General features: G+C 33.6%; 1 pseudogene; it reads left to right on the forward strand.

Moving 5' to 3' along the window:
- The first annotated feature begins 13,731 nt into the window (after window positions 1-13,731).
- LOC114747861 (allene oxide synthase-like) lies at window positions 13,732-20,050 on the forward strand (annotated as a pseudogene).
- The last annotated feature ends 91 nt before the right edge of the window (window positions 20,051-20,141 follow it).

Consider the following 20,141-nt stretch of genomic DNA (forward strand, 5'->3'; position numbering starts at 1 on the left):
TAGATATGTAACGCTTACTTTATCTAATATAAGGAGCGGCATTTTTAAAATCTTTAGTTGAGTTTTTATGTCTAGTCCGTAAAAAATCACTTTTTACAAAAGGTCCCCAACTTTCTACAGAACAAACGTAAAAAGTCCTAATTTTCAGTGCCCACCAACCAAAACTTGTGAAATTCGAAACCCGCCAAGCCATTGCTTTCCTCACTCCCCCTTTTGCTGTTCTAATTGCGTCATTTGAAGGATCTCCCCCAACTATATACCCTCTTGTTCCGCTCTTTATTGGATGCGTCTTCATTTGTTCCTCAAGAATCTAATCCCACTGCACGGATCTGCTCATGTAACTGTCTCCTTATTTGCCATACAGTTAACTATTTTAAAATGATTAATTAAATCATTAAGTGCCACCATAATAGAAAATGAAGAAAACAGTTCCAAAGGCCTACCTTATTACAAGACAGGATTTGACAAAAAACACTTGAATAACTATCATAGGAAAATATCAACCTTGTCATTGTAATCTACCATAGTTATAAAATATTTATTCGCAAGTCACATGCTTAATTAATACAGCATAATTTTAATATGTAGAATTGGGATCACAAAATCACAATTAAATAAGATTCTCGAATGGGCTAGGGCATTTGAAGCTCACAACACAATGGTTTCCAACCAATAGCTCACAAGCATAAGTCATTGTACCATTTGGTTATTCAAAATAGAGATAATTAATCTGTAAGTCCTTATAGTTTCAACTAATTTTGAGTTAGATCCTTATGGTTTTTTCTTTTTTATCAAGTCCTTATACTTTCACCTGTTTTTAATTAGGTCCTTGTATTTATTTTTCTTTTTATCAAGTCCTTATAAGTTCACCTTATTTTTAATTAAGCCCTTGAATTTTTTTATTCTTTATTTTATAAATGCTAATAATACTATTCTATTAACATAAAATAGTATATATTATATAATATTAGTTTATAAACAATAATATTTTAAAAATAATGAATTATTATGTTCTAAAAAAATTAAGTTATCAATATTTTATTTTATTATATAATTGTTAATTTAATTTCATTATCAACATTTTATATTTCAATATTAATCTATTTAATTAAGTTTATATTTAATTAATAAATAAAAATTAAAATTACATGGACCTGATTAAAAATTTAGTGAAATTATAAAGACTTGGTAAAAAGAAAAATAAATGTAAGAACCTAATTGAAAACAGGTAAAAGTAGAAGAACTTAGTAAAAAGAAAAAAACTATAAGGACCTGATTCAAAACTGGTTGAAATTATAAGAATTTACAGATTAATTAACCCTTAATTAAAAATAGCAATAATTTATTCATGAATGACAAGTTTTGGTCAGAAAATGACAAGTCTAAACTTGAGATTAATAGTGTGTGTTTTTGTCTGATACATAACATAAAATAACATGAACATTAATAAAAAAAACTATAATAAGTTATCTGGGAGTGACAAGTCTTCAATTCCAAAAATCAATTACTCCCAAAACCATGTTGAATACTACCTCCAGTCCTAATTATAATCTATAAACAAGATCTTATAATTAAGATCAGTGGTAGTATTTTGTTTTAATTCAACTAGCCTCTTTCAGAAAATAGAAAAACACAAGAATACAAACACTTTTTTTTTAATATTTCATTTGTGACGTAATGAATTCGAAAGATACTGAACACAAGCAGTATGTTATCGAATCAAACATCACTTAACTCAAAATGCGTAGATGCCTTTTAATTTGCAGGTTCTTCTCTTACGCGATGTCATGTAGACAAACATGGCACTCTTTACCCTTATTTTCCTTTTGAGTCTTTGCCGTAGTTTACATTTACATTTACATTTACACGTGAATACAATCCGCACTTGGACTTTGAAATTTCATTAAAATATTAATGATTTACTTGACAGTTTTATCCTTCAAAAATGGAGTAATAATTTTAAGATCTAAAGTATATATTTAAATTTAAAACACATAAATGAGTTTACGTTTCCAGTTATCTTTAATTTAGTATTTTTAATCCATGTAGTTATATGGTTTTAAAGTGATTTTACTGTTTAAAAGGGGAGGAAAGGGGTCAAACCCACAAATTTAAGCAAACTCATGATAAGAATAAAAACTCGAATCATAAATCCGTAAGAGTTTATTGGTTTACGTTTGTCAATAAATAGTTATTGTAAAAAGTACATGATTCGATGATTAAAATACAAAAAAAAAATTGATTTAAATATATTTTAAATTCAAATCATTGAATTTTTTCAAATGAAGAGCAACTATATTGTAAAGTAAAAAGAATATAACGTTCAAAATATACGTTCGCTCCTATGGTAAAAATGAAGAAATATAATGAGAAAGGGTCGAATCATTGAAATTAAATATATTAATATTCACAATTTATTAAACTCAACAAAGAAATTTCATCAAAGTTAAAAAGCCATATATACATATCTTTTGGATTTTACTTTTTTGCTTTTTAAGACCAAGTCCTCCTACACATTTTGTTAACGAATTCTATTCTTTTTTTGAGCTGAGTTAGCGAATTCGCTCAACTCACAAGTCGCTAATTTAACTGAGTTTACATCTAACACAAATCGTAATTTTATTATCCAAAAATGTATAAAAAGTAAGTTCGGGGAGTGAAACCCGAGTCGATTCGCCAGAGCCGGATAACATTGAGGTCAGTAGCATTTGTTTGTAGGGACATTGGTTACGTGGCAGGAAACGGTGTGGCTGGCGTTTTTCACGTTGGGGGTGACTATTATTAACAGCATATATTGAGACCTATGTTACTATCTAGATTGTTTCCATTCTACACACTGTTGAACACTCCCTCCTGTACCGCATATGATCGACATGCAGATAATAAAATTTTATAAATAAAAAAATGGTTAGAGACAGTAATTAAATAAGAACAAAATATAAAAACAAAATATCCTTCTTCTTTTTTATTTCTAAGTCCTCACATCAGCAATAAACAATAAAATTCAAACTCACAACTTTATGAGTTATGACTCAACTTTTGTACGTACTAATTAGATCAACTCTTATTAGCATTAAACATACTTCTTTATGAATATATATATTTATATATTGTTGATTAGTTTTGGTGGGGAGAGTGATTGAGAACAAGCAGAAAGAATTGAGCGCACGCTAGACGAGATGAGACATTACTTTTGAAAACTAATTAATCATCAAATTCCTTTATTTTCACACATAACTCGATCTCTAGCACTTAACTTATCTAATTCAATCCGTCAATTTCCGTCATCTAAGCTGTTGGTTTTCATATGTTTAGAAAATTATCTAGCCCTTCAAGAGCTAAGGTGTAACCAAATCAAAATTGAAGAGCTAAGTAATTAGTTTTGCCTTGTTCTGACTATTTTTTTAAAAAAAATTTGGCGAATTACTCAAATATGAGTTGTTATAAATAAAAATCAGAAAAGTATATAATCAAATTCATGAGTAAGAAAAGAAATCATCCCAAGGGAAGATATGCATCCCATCCTAAATACATTCTTTCTTCCTTCCCAACTCCCATGTGGTTTTTGATTTTTTTTTCTTTTCACACCCCGCAAAAATCACGCCTAGATTGAGTTTGATGAGCACTAAATTTGGATCGTCGACATCAAAATTAGACGGTCCAAATTTAATATTCTTTTATTTTTATGTTTTTAGTAATTCAGTATGTTGATGCATGTAGAAACATAAAAAATAAATATTATCTTTTAGTTTTTCTAAAAGTGATTTTTTTATTTGGGCATGATCAGTTGAAAGTTCTAAATTGTGCGTATTTGGATGGAGTGAATCGGGCTCCACTCTTTTGAATAATTGTGTACGGCGACGACAAAAAATGACCCTATATTTCAACCAGATATGGTTCATGCTGATGAAAAGTCCAGTAATGCTGAAGGCCCTTCAAATTTGCTGGTCAAACTAAATAAAGAGACGTTTTTAACTTTTTACATTGGTATTTAACTATACCAAAAATGTCTTAAAAATACTAATGATCAAGTAATTGCCATAAATATCTTCATTGCGAAAATATATTAAAATATTACACATTTAATTTTAAATGAGTAAGGCTTTTTGGTTTATTGGGTGAATAGCTTGTTTTAATTTTTGATTCTGTACAAATATTTTTACGTTCGAAAAAAAAATGTTGTTGAATTCACTCTCATGTTTTGTACAAATTTTTTTTTAAGAATAATATTTCTCACTCTCTCAATGACAATAAGCATTATAGTCTCGATTATGGAAAAGGAAAAAAAAAAAACAAAGAAAGGATATGCAAGTCCTCATCACAAGGAGCCATCAAAGATAGATAAACACGTATACCAAGAAATACATTATGAGGTAGGAATCGGGACATAGGTCAGTTCTGATCCGAATATGGATAAATAGGCTTAAGCCTATAAGAGGAGCCTAAACTTTGCCATGGACTTAAAAAAATTGTAAATAACTAAAAACGATTAAGGGGTTGTTTGGGAAGCTATAAAAGTGTTTCTTAATCGAAACAAACTCCTCCACATATTTATTTCGTATACCGTAAAATCACTTCTAAAACTCTAGTTTCATTTCCATCTCAACACTCCTTAATCACCCAGAACTGTCAAAACGGACTGAACCTGTCGGGCCAGCATGTTTTAACCTGTTTAGGTGAAAAATCCAGCTTATATTTTAGAGGGTTCAAAAGGAAATCAGGCTTAAACAAACTAGCTATTGATGAGTTAAAAATAAGAGGGTTAACCCTCTTTAAGTTTACCTTATTAAAACCTAATAAATTGTTAAAATAGCCTACCACAATTATTCATTAATCACTATTCAATATGTGACTAATGTTGTGCAAGCCTCTCGATTGAAAAATAGAAAAATCTAGATATGTAACACTTACTTTATCTAATATAAGGAGCGGCATTTTAAAAATCTTTAGTTGAGTTTTTATGACTAGTCCGTGAAAAATCACTTTTTACAAAAAGTCCCCAACTTTCTACAAAACAAACGTAAGAAGTCCTAATTTTCAGTGGCCACCAACCAAAACTTGTGAAATTCGAAACCCGCCAAGCCACTGCTTGCCCCACTCCCCCTTTTGCTGTTCTAATTGCGCCATTTGAAGGACCTCCTCGACTACCCTCTTGTTCCGCTCTTTATTGGATGCGTCTTCATTTGCTTCTCAAGGATCTAATCCCACGCCACGCATCTGCTCATATGACAGTCTCCTCATTTGCCATGCAGTTAACTATTTTAAAATGATTAGTTAAATCATTAAGTACTACTATTATAGAAAATGAAGAAACCAGTTCCAAAGGCCTACCTTATAAGACAGGATTTGACAGAAAACACTTGAATAACTATCATAGGAAAATATCAACCTTGTCATTGTAATCTACCATGGTTATAAAATATTTAGTCGCAAGTCACGTGCTTAATTAATACAACATAATTTTAGTATTTAGAATTGGGATCACAAAATCACAATTAAATAAGATTCTCAAATGGGCTAGGGCATTTGAAGCTCACAACACAATAGTTTCCAACCAACAGCTCACAATCATAAGTCATTCTACCATTTGGTTATTCAAAATATAATCTCCCCCCATAATAATAACGATACTTGGTTCAGCTCGAAAGAAAACAGCTTTCACAATATATCGATAACAATAATTGTTAAGCTCAACCGACAACAACAGCACACTAAACTAGAGTTCAGGGCCGCATTCACATCAGGTCACAGTATGCAACAAAATAATCAAGCAATTTGATCAATCAAAATGACCCTAAAATTTTGCAATATACATTAATCATAACATGTAAAAGTAAAAGGAGTCCATACAGAGCGCAAAAGCGAAGGCTCAAGTCTCAAAATACTTTTCCTTAGAACTAACACTTAAATCCTTGCCTGAAAAATAATAACAAACCACAGGATGAGTCACATAGATTCAATAGCCCCAATTTCTGATTTAACAAACATGCAAGGAATGATTACAAGATAGTTAAGTGGACTAAACAATAATTTATATAATATAGAGTATACATGAACTTTCAGAAACAATAACAGTCCAACAAATCATTAAGTATGCATAGTTACTAGCTACCTATATATACTTATTTCTCATCAGTGTCAGATGATTCAGTTAACGTAATATGCTTAAGAATCCAAAGGAGATTGCCCCCCCCCCAAAAAAAAAAAAGTGGAAGAGTACGTAATTGTGCATAATCCAGTAATTGAGAGACATGTACACATACAATTCAATTGAATTATTACTATCTCTAATCCTAAAAATAAGTATAGTATAAATTGCACTACAAATTAGATCTTATATTTGGATTGGAGGTAGTACAATTTATGATCTAATTAAAGAGATGTTTGAATTAGTTTTTCAAAAGTAATTTTATAGTGTTTGATGAAGCAAGTATGTGAAATGAATTTTATCTTGATTTACATAAAAACACATTTTTTTAATTGATTTTGGTGTTTTCCAAACACTCTCTAACTTGAAAGACAGTGATGCGCCCCGATTTTCTTATTATAAATTAGATTAGAAGGAGATATTGTAAATAGAGATAAGTTTCTGTTAGTAAAAAAGGCCACGTAACTTGCTAGACATGTATTGTCTTCTTCCTCACGACGCGTCCAAAAACCTCAGCTACAACAGTACGTACACATGTCATCTGCAACAGAAGCCCCAGATCAATCAATTTTGCTTTTGAATATCTCACTCTACTATATTATTCACCAATCAGGCTCTTCGACTATAGACACACCCGCGAAAAGATCACAAGAAGAAGAAGAAGAAGAAGAAGAAGAAGAAGCAGTAACAATGTCATCTCCTTCAGTCGTCGATGACGATACTTCCAAATCTGACGACCTCCTTCTCAGACCAATCCCTGGCGGCTATGGCCTCCCATTCTTCGGCCCCATTTTTGATCGCTATGACTATTACTGCAACCGAGGCCGTGACAATTTCTTCATCTCCAGAATCCGCAAGTATAACTCCGTCTTCTTCCGAACCAACTTGCCTCCTAGTCCCTTCGTCGCCTCCAACCCTATCAGACTAGCATTGATCTTTTGTTTTGTATTTTGGGGAAAACTGAGAATTTTAATATTCCCAAAATGTGTCCTTGGAGCATAGTTCGACTTGATGTTTTTTGCCTTTTGTCTTGGTGGTGATCGAATATACCCATCTGGTTTTATGTATAAGTCACTTTCAGTATGTTTTACACATATCATAGAAAATCTTAAACTTTATTAAGTCTTATTTAAAATTCAATAATTTTTTAACTTTATTCCTATTTAATGTATATTATAACTTATGTAAATAAGATCAGGACAATAATAAATTAGGGGTAAAATTATGCATCCATATAAAAAAATTTCTCTTAGTACTCTATAAATGGAACCAAAAAATATCTTCTCTTTCTACCTATATATAGTATCAAAGGAGTATGTGTGTGTTACTCATATATGTGGGTCAAAAAATGCATGAGAATGGATTGTTGGATTCATCCGAAGGATATAAAATAGGACTAATTCACATAGCAAGACAAAGTTAGGTGACCACCAGCCATTATGTTTGATTAAAAACCACGAGTAGTTAAATGCAATGCGAACCAATCTATATGTCATGACTATTAATTATATTATGAGATCCTACGTGCGTACTCGGTTGGAAGAGGGAAAAACGGTCGACATGAAATAATATAATAATACTACACTTGAATCAAAGAAGACAAACACACATACTGCAGTAGTCGATGATCCTATATAAATATATATATATAGAGAGAGAGAGAGAGAGAGAATGTAGGGCAGGGAATGAGCAGTGCTAATACCTAGAAAGGAAAAAGCATTGAACAAGCACAAACCCAACAACAACAACGATAATCACATGCATAGAGCATGACAACTTTTATTGCTCAGACTCGTACATATACGTGCGGGAATGATGAAACATGGAGCACAAAAAACTGGCATTCTAGACGAACGTTGACAGCTCGACGACACAGACCTTATTATTATTATTTCACTACACATGCATGAAATGTAAAGGGAACTGAGGCAAACCATAGTACGCACCACAGAGTAATACCAATAAAACGGCAAGAGCTAGCAGGAGCTCGACACAGACCACAAACAAACACATATATGGTTGGTAGCTAAGGTGGATGATTATATATTATTCAAATAAGCTTCTCAGTGTTATGACCAGCAGGGGTGACGATCCACTTGGAAATCCCAAAGTGTCCCTTGTCAAGGAGCTGAGGAACGGAGCTAAGGAAGATGGGCGGCGGGACGTTAGTCCAGTCGCTGGGACGAATGTCACTGTACCCAGCTAAGATCTTCTCTTTGGGATAATAATGGAGTTTGCTGTAGACGTCCACGAGCTGTTCAAAAGTGCAACTGCGAGAAGGCTCAGTGTGGGTCTGGTACGCCACATAGTCAAAAACTGCACTGTTGGCCTTGTACAGGTTGTGATAGTCGTTCTTGAAAGGAGATGACACAGTGATGGAAGCGTCGGTGATGGTTTCATCTTTGACTTATCTAACATAATCCATCAAGTTTCTATCATTTCATTTAATCTGTTGCTTCTTTATTTTTATAAAATTATTTAGTCCTTTAAGAACAGATGTTATAACCAAATCAAAATTTGATAGCTAAAGAATATTTCTTTTCTAATTTTAGCTGATTATAACTAATTTTTTTCTATTTAGACGAATTGTTCAAATATGAGAGGAAAAGTATATATATTAGTAAATTCAAGATCCATAAAAGAAATTATCTCAAAAGATAAGAGGGACCATATATATGCACCCTAATCCTAAGCTAATTCTCTCGTATTGCTTGGTTTTTGTTTCTCAACACCCACTCGAATAATGCCTGGATTGAGTTTGTGGTGATGAGCATTAGATTTGAAACCATCTAGATCAAAATCGAATGGTTTGGATATAATATAATTTTATTTTTATGTTTTTAATAATTTAATAATTTAATATATATATATATATAGACGAATCTAAAATAAATATTATTTCTTAACAGTCAATTTCTCTAAAAATAATTTTTATTTAAAAATTAGCAGTTAAAATTTTTTAATCTAAACAGCTCAAACTATATTTAAATAATGCAGATTTTACCGCAGCAGTATAGCTGGCCCCCATTCCTTTAAATTATTGTGCAGAGCAACACGAAAGAATGAAGCTGTATTTCAACCGGATAGGGTCCATGTTTACGAAAAAGCCAATGAAGCTTTCCTGTTTGTTGGTCACGCAAAGAAACCTTTTTACATTAAAAAGGTGAGCAATTTAAATTTGTTGTCATTTCTTAGACTAAAACTTCTTATTACAAGCTCCTCGGTTGTTATCGGACTTCTGGGTAATTAAACTTCTTTCTTAATAACTCAAAATAAGAAGGGGGGAAATGCAGGTCCTCTAAACATGGGCTTTTTTATCCAGTAACACTGCACAAATCGTTCTCTTTAAAATGAGTTTCATCATATTATGTTACTGGTGTGATATTAATCATTTTTAGGAAAAATGACTGTAAAAAAACCTGACAAATGTGAAATCTCCTAAAAAAAAATATTCGAATTAGAATAATCTCAAAAATTGGGAAAATCTCAAAATCGAATTATGAAATTACAATGAAATGACACAAATGCTCCCATTTATAAAATGAATTGTAGAATTTGTTATTAGTTATCTTCTGAAGTTTAGGATTTAAGCATTTCCTAAAGAAATGATTTTTTATCATTTTCTCAATTGTTTAGGTTTAAATTGTGACTTGTTCATTTCTATTCCGAAGTTAGTAAAATGGATTTAAAATCTGTTGTTATTGTCTCAATTCCGAGAATTGAGACATGGCCACTCACTCATTCAGGCCATTCAAAACTTTTATATAAATATTAACTACATTTCATGAGCTACTAACAACCTCTGTTAAACAATTAACAAGGTCACTCTTTCAGGTCATTCAAAATTTTTGTATAGACATTGATTACCCTTCATGAGTTATTGACAACTTTCGTTTAGCAAGTAACGAGCCACTCTTTTAGGTTATTCACAACTTTTGTTTAGGTATATTAACCATATTTCATGAGCTATTAACAACTTTTGTACCCAAAGGGTTTTATTTATTTATTTTAACAAGTTTGAAATTTAAAAATTGTGATTGTTAAATTGCTAAACAAAGTTTATTAATAACTAATTAAATATTGTCAATACCTGTACAAAAGTTAAGAATGACAAATTTATATACTTTTTTGCATCATAATATCATCAAATTATGTGGCTCAATTTTAATTTCACCCTTAATTTCGTGGTTCAAAAGATAAGGGAGACCATATACATCCTAATCGTAAGCTAATCCACTCATCCTGCTTGGTATTTGTTTTTTAATACCCACGCGAATCATGCCTGGATTGAGTTTGGGTGGTGATGAGCATTAGATTTCGACCATGCATCTAGATTAAAATTCGATGGTATGGATATAATATAATTTTATTTTTATGTTTTTAATATTTTAAGGCACATATATAATCTAAAATAAATATTATTTCTTAACTTTGAAGTTTTATAACTATAGTTTTTAATTTAAATATTCATAGTTAAAAAGTTTAGGGAAAATGACAAAAAGAAGAAGCTAAAAATTTGTAAATGCCAAATAAAGAATATTAACAAAATTTGTTGTTATTTATAAATTTAGTGTTATCAATACCAAATAAAATGTTATTACAAAATCTGATTTAGGATTTAGTAGCTTCCTTTTTTGTTGTCCTCCCAAAATTTTAAATCTGAATTCTGAAAATATATTCAAATGGCAAATATCTACGCCACAGTGTGTAAGAAGCACAAAGACAGAGTTGGGCCCCACTTCTTTAAATAATTGTCCGGAGCAACGCTAAGAGATGACTGACAAGCTCTCAGTTAAAACGATAACCAATTTCATTTATGTGACAAGGAGCACAGAAGTTCGAATTCTAAAAAATATATTTATTGGAAGGATTTTAAGTTTAATATTTTCAACCTGATAGAGATTAATCTCAAGTTCAAAATGACTTGATGATATTCTGAGTTATAAAAAAAAAACACTCGTTAAAGAATGAAGCTATATTTCCACCAGATATGGTTCATGTTTATGAAAAGGCCAATGGAGTTTTGACGTTTGCTGGAGAGACCTTTTTGCATTGGTATTTAATTGAACGGAAAATGATTTAACAATACAAATAATCAAATTGCTTAAGATATCTTCCTTGTGAAAAATGTATTATAATATTTCACATTGAATTTTAAATTATTAAAGTTTTATTGTTTATTTTTTATGAATAGCTTGTTTTAATTTTTAACTTTGTACAATCTTTTTTACGCTCTCCTCTCACTCATACACACACATAAAATAAGCATTATATTCATTATAGCGGTTAAGAAGGAAAAAAAATAAAGGAAATGTAGGACCTCTAGACGCAGGCGTTTTTTATTTAGATACTGTCAAAAGTTGGAGAGAAAAAAAAACTCAAAAGCTACATTCTGAGAAATATTTACAAATACAATCTACTGAAAATCGTTCGAGTTAGGGCGAGCGTGACCGAAAGGCGAGAGAATAAAAGAATCTTAAATTTTATGATAGAGTTGATGGAAATTTAAGATTTAAGTTATTACTACTTTTAGCAAGTTCCATTAAAAAAAATCTTAAATCTCATCACTCTATCTTAAAATTTAATAACTTAAAGTGATTGTCAATTGCTATGCCGTTGTGGTAAATAGTTAATGAGATTAAGTGAATTGAGATAACTGAAATCACATAGCACCGTCAATATATAGAAAAAGATGTCAGACTAATATTTGGACATAGTAGTAGTCATTGGAAATGAGTCATCACCGGTTAAAGAACTCTCAAGAGCAGTGAATGGATTTTTTTTCTTTTTTCTTTTTCTTTTTTAATGTATCGTTCTCATTTAGATGCTTTAGTTTACATTTACATTTATATGTGAATACAGTCCGTGCTTGGACTTTGAAATTTCATTAAAACATTAATGATTTACCTGACAGTTTCATTGTTTAGAAACGGGCAAGGGCAGCAATGGTTTGTTAGGGGGTGGGACCTTGGCTTTGGCTACAGGAAGCGGTGTGGCTGGCATTTTTCACGTTGGGTGGCCATTAATAGCGTATCAAGACATATTGAGACTTTTTCTTGGATATAAAAAAAATTTAGATGAGTTAGATCTCAAGTGCTTATTATACAATAATAAGATTTATAGTTATAGGGCTTATTAATCCTCTCTTCCAATTCTTTTATACCAAACTTAGCCTATCAGTCGCAAAAATGAGGCTGCTCATAGATATCTTAACGTTAAAAAAGCCAGCCACACCGTTCCTGCCACGTAATGAAGGTCCCATCAAACAATTTGTTTTTCTGCCGACACAAACAAATACTAGGGAAAAATACAATAAAATATTCTACAGATTACCAAATAACAAATCAGTGTGGATGAATTTTAAAATCCCAATTTTAGACCTCTTATACTATTTTGAAATTTTTAAATCTTACAAATTACGTAAATACCCTTCATTATTATTTTTTTTTAATATTGCCACCTCAACATCTTTAACTAATTTTCAGACTTGGGAGATCTAGCATCGACGACTCCCTTGGTGGCTGGCTGCCAGAACTCCTGCGACATGTCACTAAAACTCCAGTTGGTCATCGGAGCTCCTGTGACTACTCTTTCTTATGTATTGACTACTTTTTTTTAATTATTGACTATATTTATTTTTAAAACTCTGATGACTATTCTTGTTTAGCTACTAACTATTCTAGTATTGTAATTGACTACTTTTATTTTTAAAAATTTGATAACTACTCTTATTTAGTTATTAACTACCCTAGTTTCGCTATTGATTACTTTTGTCTCAAAAATTCAAAAAATACATTAAGTATTGTTGGAGATCTATTAACTCTTTTTTGTTAAGTTATTTATTTCTCTTGTGTAGTCAATAGCTCTATAAAAAGAGTCATCAGAACTTTGAAAACAAATGTAGTCAATAATGAAACTAGAGTAGTTAATAGCTATATAAAAGTAGTCGCTAGGAGCAAGGACAATATTATCATTTCATAATATTTTAAATTTTTAAAATAGTACAAAGGGTTTAATTTAGGATTTTGAAACTTACCTACCCTAATTTATCTTTTAGCATTTATTTTAGGGTATTTTAGTGTTTTTTCCCCCCAAATACTATTGCCTCATCCATTTTCAAACAATAAAATCACTTTAAAATTATATATATTACTAGAGTTGTCAACAAGGGTCATTTTGATTCTAAAAGGTTGGCGCTTGACGGGCCAAGGCCTAGAAAGGTTAGCTTTTTAAAGCCTGCATATCATAATATTAGCATATTTTTAAAGTTTGGCCCTCGAACATGCGAGCTCAAGATCGAATTGCAGGCTTTTATGTCAATTTTTAAATTTTAAGCCGTCTTCAATTATTTTGAAATACAAAAAAATAAAACTATAGATCTCTTAAAATTCTTGATTCAAATCATAACTGTTAGTAAAATAAAGTGTATAACAAATACAAATCATACCTCAACCACTAATGACGTGTAGCAAAAAGCTCAAATACTAGTAAAATATTGTCCAAACTCAAAAAGAATAAATAAATAAAAATAAATAAATAAAAAATAGAAATCAAGCAGCTAAAAATTAGCAACATTAATATGATTATCATCTTCATCTTCATCATTGTCATCAAGATCAATAACATTTGTTTGTTCTTCACTGTGAGTAGGCTTTTTTTCAGTGGCAAAAATATCAAGATTTTCATCTTCATCACCATTATCTAAGTAAAATCTTGTGACTAATTATGAGCACAAATGAGAGCTTGAATATTAACTGGGAAAAGACAATTCTTGTAATTTGTTAGGATACGTGAACCAATACTAACAGCCGATATATTTAGATTTTTTATCTTTATCTTTATCTTTCTTAAAATTGTTTTAAATAAAATATGATATCTAAATTAGCCAACTCTTCCTATGGTTATCTTTTATATTAAGTTAGATTTAGATTTAAATTAGAATTTAAATTATTATTATTATTTATCATTTCCTAAGCTCTAGAGTAGTAGGCTATTTAATAATCTATAAATTTTTAGTAATAAAAAATAAGAGGGCTTAAAAAGGCAAGTCCTCAGCCTTAATGGGTCGACCATTTTATTTCTAAACCCTATAAGACTAGTCCCTTTAAGTCTTTTTTTTTTTTTTTTTTGAATTCGTGAAAATGTAAGCTCGATCTTAAAATTATATTGCCATCATAAAATGATACTCCTCCGGTCCTTAATATATGACCCAATTATTGAGTTGGTTTTGGTTCTAAATATAAGACCCATTTCTCATATTTATCAATTTTCTCTAAATTACCCCTATGGATACTCCCTCAACCATAATCAAGTAGAAGAGGAAGAGGGGTATTAAGAAAGATAATTATGGTATTTTAGGAAAAATATGTCATATTTCTTATAAGTAACTAACTTACCTAACTTCCTTAATCTAATCAAATTAGTTAAATGGGTCTTATATTAAGGACCGGAGGAGTATATACATTGAAAGATCAATAAATTAAATAACTCATATATATACACACACACTTTACCAGAAACTCGTGGTGCTCTTAAGTGTGATTCATTAGTCGGTTTAGGCCCAGTTTAGTTTAGAGTTTTTACTCACCACTCCATTAATTTAGTCATTTATAATCTTGATAGCAGATTAGGGATGTGATGTGAAACTAATCAGTGAGAATGATACATCAGCAAATCTAATTCACCAAATTAATAAATAAGTGAACAAATTATCCCAAAGGACAACAGGGAACATATACATCCTAATCCTATGCAGACTGTCCCTGCCCATTTAGTTTTTATATTTTTCACATCCACGTGAATCACATCAGGATTAAGTTTGGGTGTTCATCATGATTAAGATGGCCCAACAATGACCATAAAACTCTCTCCTTGAGTTTTATTCCTTTTGAAATGGTGAATGATACCTCATCGTCGTCCGTGGGTTTAGTGGTAACAATGGCACGTTCCCACCAATGAGGGAGAGTTTGATTCCCCGTCACTAGGCCTGGGGAGGCATCTCAGATTTCGGGTGTCTACGTAAATGCTTGAGGATCTATCTCAATTCACTTAAATTTTATGAGATCCTACGTGCGTGCTTGGTTGGAATTAGGAAGAGGGAAAAACGGTCGACATGCAATAATATAATAATACAACGCTTGAATCAAAGAAGACAAACACACATATTGCAGTAGTCGATGATCCTATTTATACATATGGTATGTAGGGCATGGAATGAACAGTGCTAATACCTAGAAAGTAAAAATCATTGAACAAGCACAAACTCAATAACGGCAACAACAATGATAATAATCACATGCATAGAGCATAGCAACTTTCATTGATCAGACTCGTACATATACGTACGGCAATGATGAAACTTAGAGAACAAGATACTGGCATTCTAGAAGAATGCTGACAGCTCGACGAAACAGACCTTATTATTACTTTACGACACATGCATGAAATGTAAAGTGAACTCAGGCAAACCATAGTACGTACCCCAGATTAATACAAATAACACGGCAAGTAGAGCTAGCAGGTGCTCGACACACACCACAAAACACACAAACACACAGATATATGGTTGGTAGCTTAGGTGGGTGATTTTTTTTTTAAAATTCAATTAAGCTTCTCAGGGTTATGATCAACAGGGTTGACGATCCACTTGGAAATCCCAGAGAGTCCCTTGTCAAGGAGCTGAGGAACGGAGCTGAGGAAGATGGGGGGCGGGACATTAGTCCAGTCGCTAGGACGGACGACGTCACTGTACCCAGCTAAGATCTTCTCTTTGGGAAAATGCAGTTTGCCGTAGACATCCACGAGCTGTTCAAAAGTGCAAATGTGAGAAGGCTCAGTTTGGGTGTGGTACACCGCATAGCTAAAAATTGCACTGTTTGCCTTGTACAAGTTATGATAGTCGTTCTTGAAAGGAGATGATACAGTGATGGAAGCGTCAGTGATGCTTTCATCTTTCTTCAGATTCCGTATCACCGTCGCTATTGCCCTCCCAAACTGATCCCTGGCATCGAAGTTGATGTTCTCGTAATAGACGTCGATGCCGTCGATGTTGTAATTCTGGACGATCTGCTTGGGAGTTTCGGTGGCGTTTTTCATCCAATCGGATAGCTGAGCAGAAGTGACGGCGAATGGGAATTTGGGGTTACGGCCTCCGATGCTGAGGAAGAACTTCACCAGAGTGGACTCGGCTCTGCCCTTGATGTTCTGGATTGCTTCCGCATTCAACGAACTCGTATCAAAGTAGGGAAAAAATTTTCCAATCTAGTTTTTTCCTTGATCATCGTAGTCTTTGGCGAAGGCCAGAACGATGTGAATTCCTTTGTCGAGGTTCGCATATGGGAGATTCTCAATGAAGATGAGGGTTGATGAGAGCCTTTGTCGTTCGCCTTGGGGTTCCCAATCAAAAATAAATCCAAGCAATGCAATATAGTACAAAACTCGGGTCATTTCACTTTGAGGAGCTTTTATTTGAAATCCTAAGCAATTAAGTATCAAAAACAAAGAATTGACTTGGAAAGGGATTGATTTTCTTTTTAACTAACTAATTGGCAAAATTTAAAAGGACGCAAAATGAGTAAATAATTTTTGAATTTTTAGTTTATAAAATGGATATGAATGAAATAAATAAAGAGAATTAGCAAGTGACAGGAAATGAAAAAGCAATCCTCTAGCACAATGATTAAGGCTATCATTACTTCAATTAATTTGGGAGTTAACTAAATTCAAAAGACTCTAAGGGCCACCCCTTAGACTCGGTTTAATTAGAATAATCAACACCAAGCCACCTTGCATATTAATTACTCACAATTAAACTGTTTCAGCACAATTAGCCAAAGAGAATCAAAGAAAAGCAATTAACATTTTTAGTCCAATAACCAAGCCACCTTGAATTATCGCTGAAGGTTCACAATAATTTCAAAACATAGTCTGACCTAGTACAATGTAAAGAAATTAAAGCTAATCACAGTATAATATTAAATGCTAATCAATGATTCTAACAACTACAACCAATCTCAATACAAATATAAATCATCACAGCACATTCAATCATTATAAAATTCATTCTAAGACCTAGAAATCACAATTACAATGAAAGAAGTAAAGATTGGAAGAGTTGAAACTCCCCTTTGAAGCTCTAAGTTCAAGCCATAACCATTAAATTGGAAGGATTTAGCTGCTCCTAACCATCACCATAGCTCCACCAAAATTCCAATTCGGTTCAGCCATGAAGAACAATGAAGATGGAATCTGGAGGAGTGATTTTGCCGTGAAGCTATGGTCCTTCGTTCTCTCTTCCTCGCCGCTGGTCCTCTTTTCTTTTTCTTCCGCCGCCAGCTCCCTCGCGTGTGCGTCTCGTCTTGTTCTGCTTTTTCGCCGCCCAGCGTGTGTGCGTCTCTCCTCCCTCGTTCAGCTTCGTGTGTGCTTCTCACGTTGAAGATCATATGAATAATAGGTTTAGTGGGGAGGGGGCAAAACGCAACGTTTTGCTCCCCCCCTTTTATTATTTTAGTTTTTTTTTAATTTATTTTTTTCTTTTCTCTTTTTTTATTTTTTTTATTTTCAAAATCTTCCAAAAACCTGCAAGCAAAAATTCAAAGATAAGGTAGCATTAATTGTCCTAAAAAATCAATTAGTCACAATTAAACCAAAATATGACAATTTTGCCCCTATAAAATAATAATTCAAAATAAAACATATTAAATCAACTAATCAATCAATTAAGGTCAAAAGGGACTAATTAAGTTGACAAAACCCATATAAAAGATATCAAAATATATAAAAATAATTGAGTTTGTCAAGGGTGCCGGCGTAAACTCCACAGGCGGACAATGGTTTCACCATTTTTGAATCTCTCTCTCTTTCTCGCTCTCTCTTTTGGTGCAAGTATGTGCGCTCTCATAACCTGCTTATTTATAGCTTAAAGTATGTATTTTATCTTTTAACTTTATGTAAGGTTTTAGTTTGATCTCTTAACTTTAAAAAATATACTTTTAATCTTTTAATCCAAAAATTTGAGATAAGTTGTGTTTTAATTTGACTTATATAAAGACACTTTTTTATAAGTTTTGCTTTTGAATACTCCTCCGGTCCTTAATATAAAGACCCATTTAACTAATTTGATTAGATTGAAGAAGTTAAGTAAGTAAGTTAATTATAAGAAAAGTCACACATTTTTCCTAAAACATCATAATCATCTTTCTTAATACTCCTCTTCCTCTTCTATTTGATTATGGTTGAAGGAATATCTATAGAGTAATTTAGAAAAAATTGATAAATATGAGAAATGAGTCTTATATTTAGGATTAAAACCAACTCAAGAACTTGGTCCTATATTAAGGACCGGAGGAGTATCTCACTGTACTATATAATTCACCAATCAGGCCCTTCGATTGCACCCACACCTGCGAAGAGATCGCAAGAAGAAGAAGAAACAGTGACAATGTCATCTCCTCCTGCAGTCGTCGATGACGATACTTCCAAATCTGACGACCTCCCTCTCAGACCAATCCCTGACGGCTATGGCCTCCCATTTGTCGGCCCCATTCTTGATCGTTACGACTATTACTACAACCAAGGCCGCGATAATTTCTTCATCTCCAGAATCCGCAAGTACAACTCCACCGTCTTCCGAACCAAAATGCCTCCTGGTCCGTTCGTCGCCTCCAATCCTAGGGTTGACGCCGTCCTCGACGCCCTCAGCTTCCCTGTCCTCTTCGACGTATCCAAGGTTGAGAAACGCGACGTCTTCACCGGAACCTACATGCCGTCCACCACCTTCACGGGCGGCCACCGTGTCTGCTCTGACCTCGATCCCTCGGAGCCCAAACACACCCTCCTCAAGCGCTTCTTCTTCTACCTCCTCTCCTCCAAGAAAGACCAGGCGATCCCGCTTCTCCGAAGCCACTTATCGGAGATGTTTCAGAAACTCGAAGACCAGGTCCTCGCTAAAAGGCAGGCTTATTTCAACTCCATAAGCGATAACGAGCTCTTTAACCTCGTGTTCCGCCTCTACTGTGGAAAAGATTCGAACCAAACAAAACTCGGATCCTGGGCCCCGACTTACTTCGAGTTCTGGGTATATCCTCAGGTCGCACTGCTCGGATCCCTTGGACTACCCTGGTACTTCTTCCCCATTAACGTAATCGAAGATTTCTTCCTCCATACCATGCCGTTCCCAGCGTTCTTGCTCAAATGGCTTCACCGGAAGCTATACGATGCCATTTACACGTCCGCCTTGGAGGCACTGGACGAAGCGGAGCGTATCGGGCTAAGCAGAGAAGAAGCATGCAACAACTTACTATTCGTTCTGGGATTTAACACTTATGGTGGTGTCGAAATCGTAATTCCGAGGATGATGAAGTGGGTGGGATTAGCTGGGGAGGGTCTACATAAAGAACTTGCGGACGAGATAAGAAGTGCGGTGAAGGCAGAAGGTGGGGTGACATTAGGGGCGTTGGATAAGATGCCGTTGATGAAATCAGTGGTGTGGGAAGTACTGAGGATTGAACCACCAGTTCAGTTTCAGTACGGCAAGGCAAAGGAGGATGTGGTGGTGCGAAGCCACGACGTGGCCTTTCAAATAAAGAAAGGTGAGATGGTGTTTGGATATCAGTTACAAAAGATCCAAGGGTGTTCGAGAATCCGGAGGAGTTTGGTGGGCATAGGTTCGTCGGAGAAGGAGAGAAGCTGTTGAAGTACCTGTATTGGTCGAATGGGAGGGAGACAGAGGGGGCCACGGAGGAGAACAAGCAGTGCGCGGGCAAGGATCTAGTGGTGCTGGTGCTTAGAGTAACCTTGGTGGAACTGTTCCTGCGTTATGACACCTTCACGGTGAAACTTGGGAAGCCCTTACTTGGTCCCACAGTGACCATCTCCTCCTTGACCAAGGCCGCTTCCTACTAATTAACGTTCTGTATTTCAATATTTGAGCTTGCGCGTTTTATTCAATAAATTTAAGAATTTTGTGGAACCTAATGTACACTAATTAGTAAGA

This window comes from Neltuma alba, unplaced genomic scaffold (assembly GCF_004799145.2).
Source record: "Neltuma alba isolate B1F8T4 unplaced genomic scaffold, ASM479914v2 tig00005498_pilon, whole genome shotgun sequence".
Taxonomy (NCBI): Eukaryota; Viridiplantae; Streptophyta; class Magnoliopsida; order Fabales; family Fabaceae; genus Neltuma; species Neltuma alba.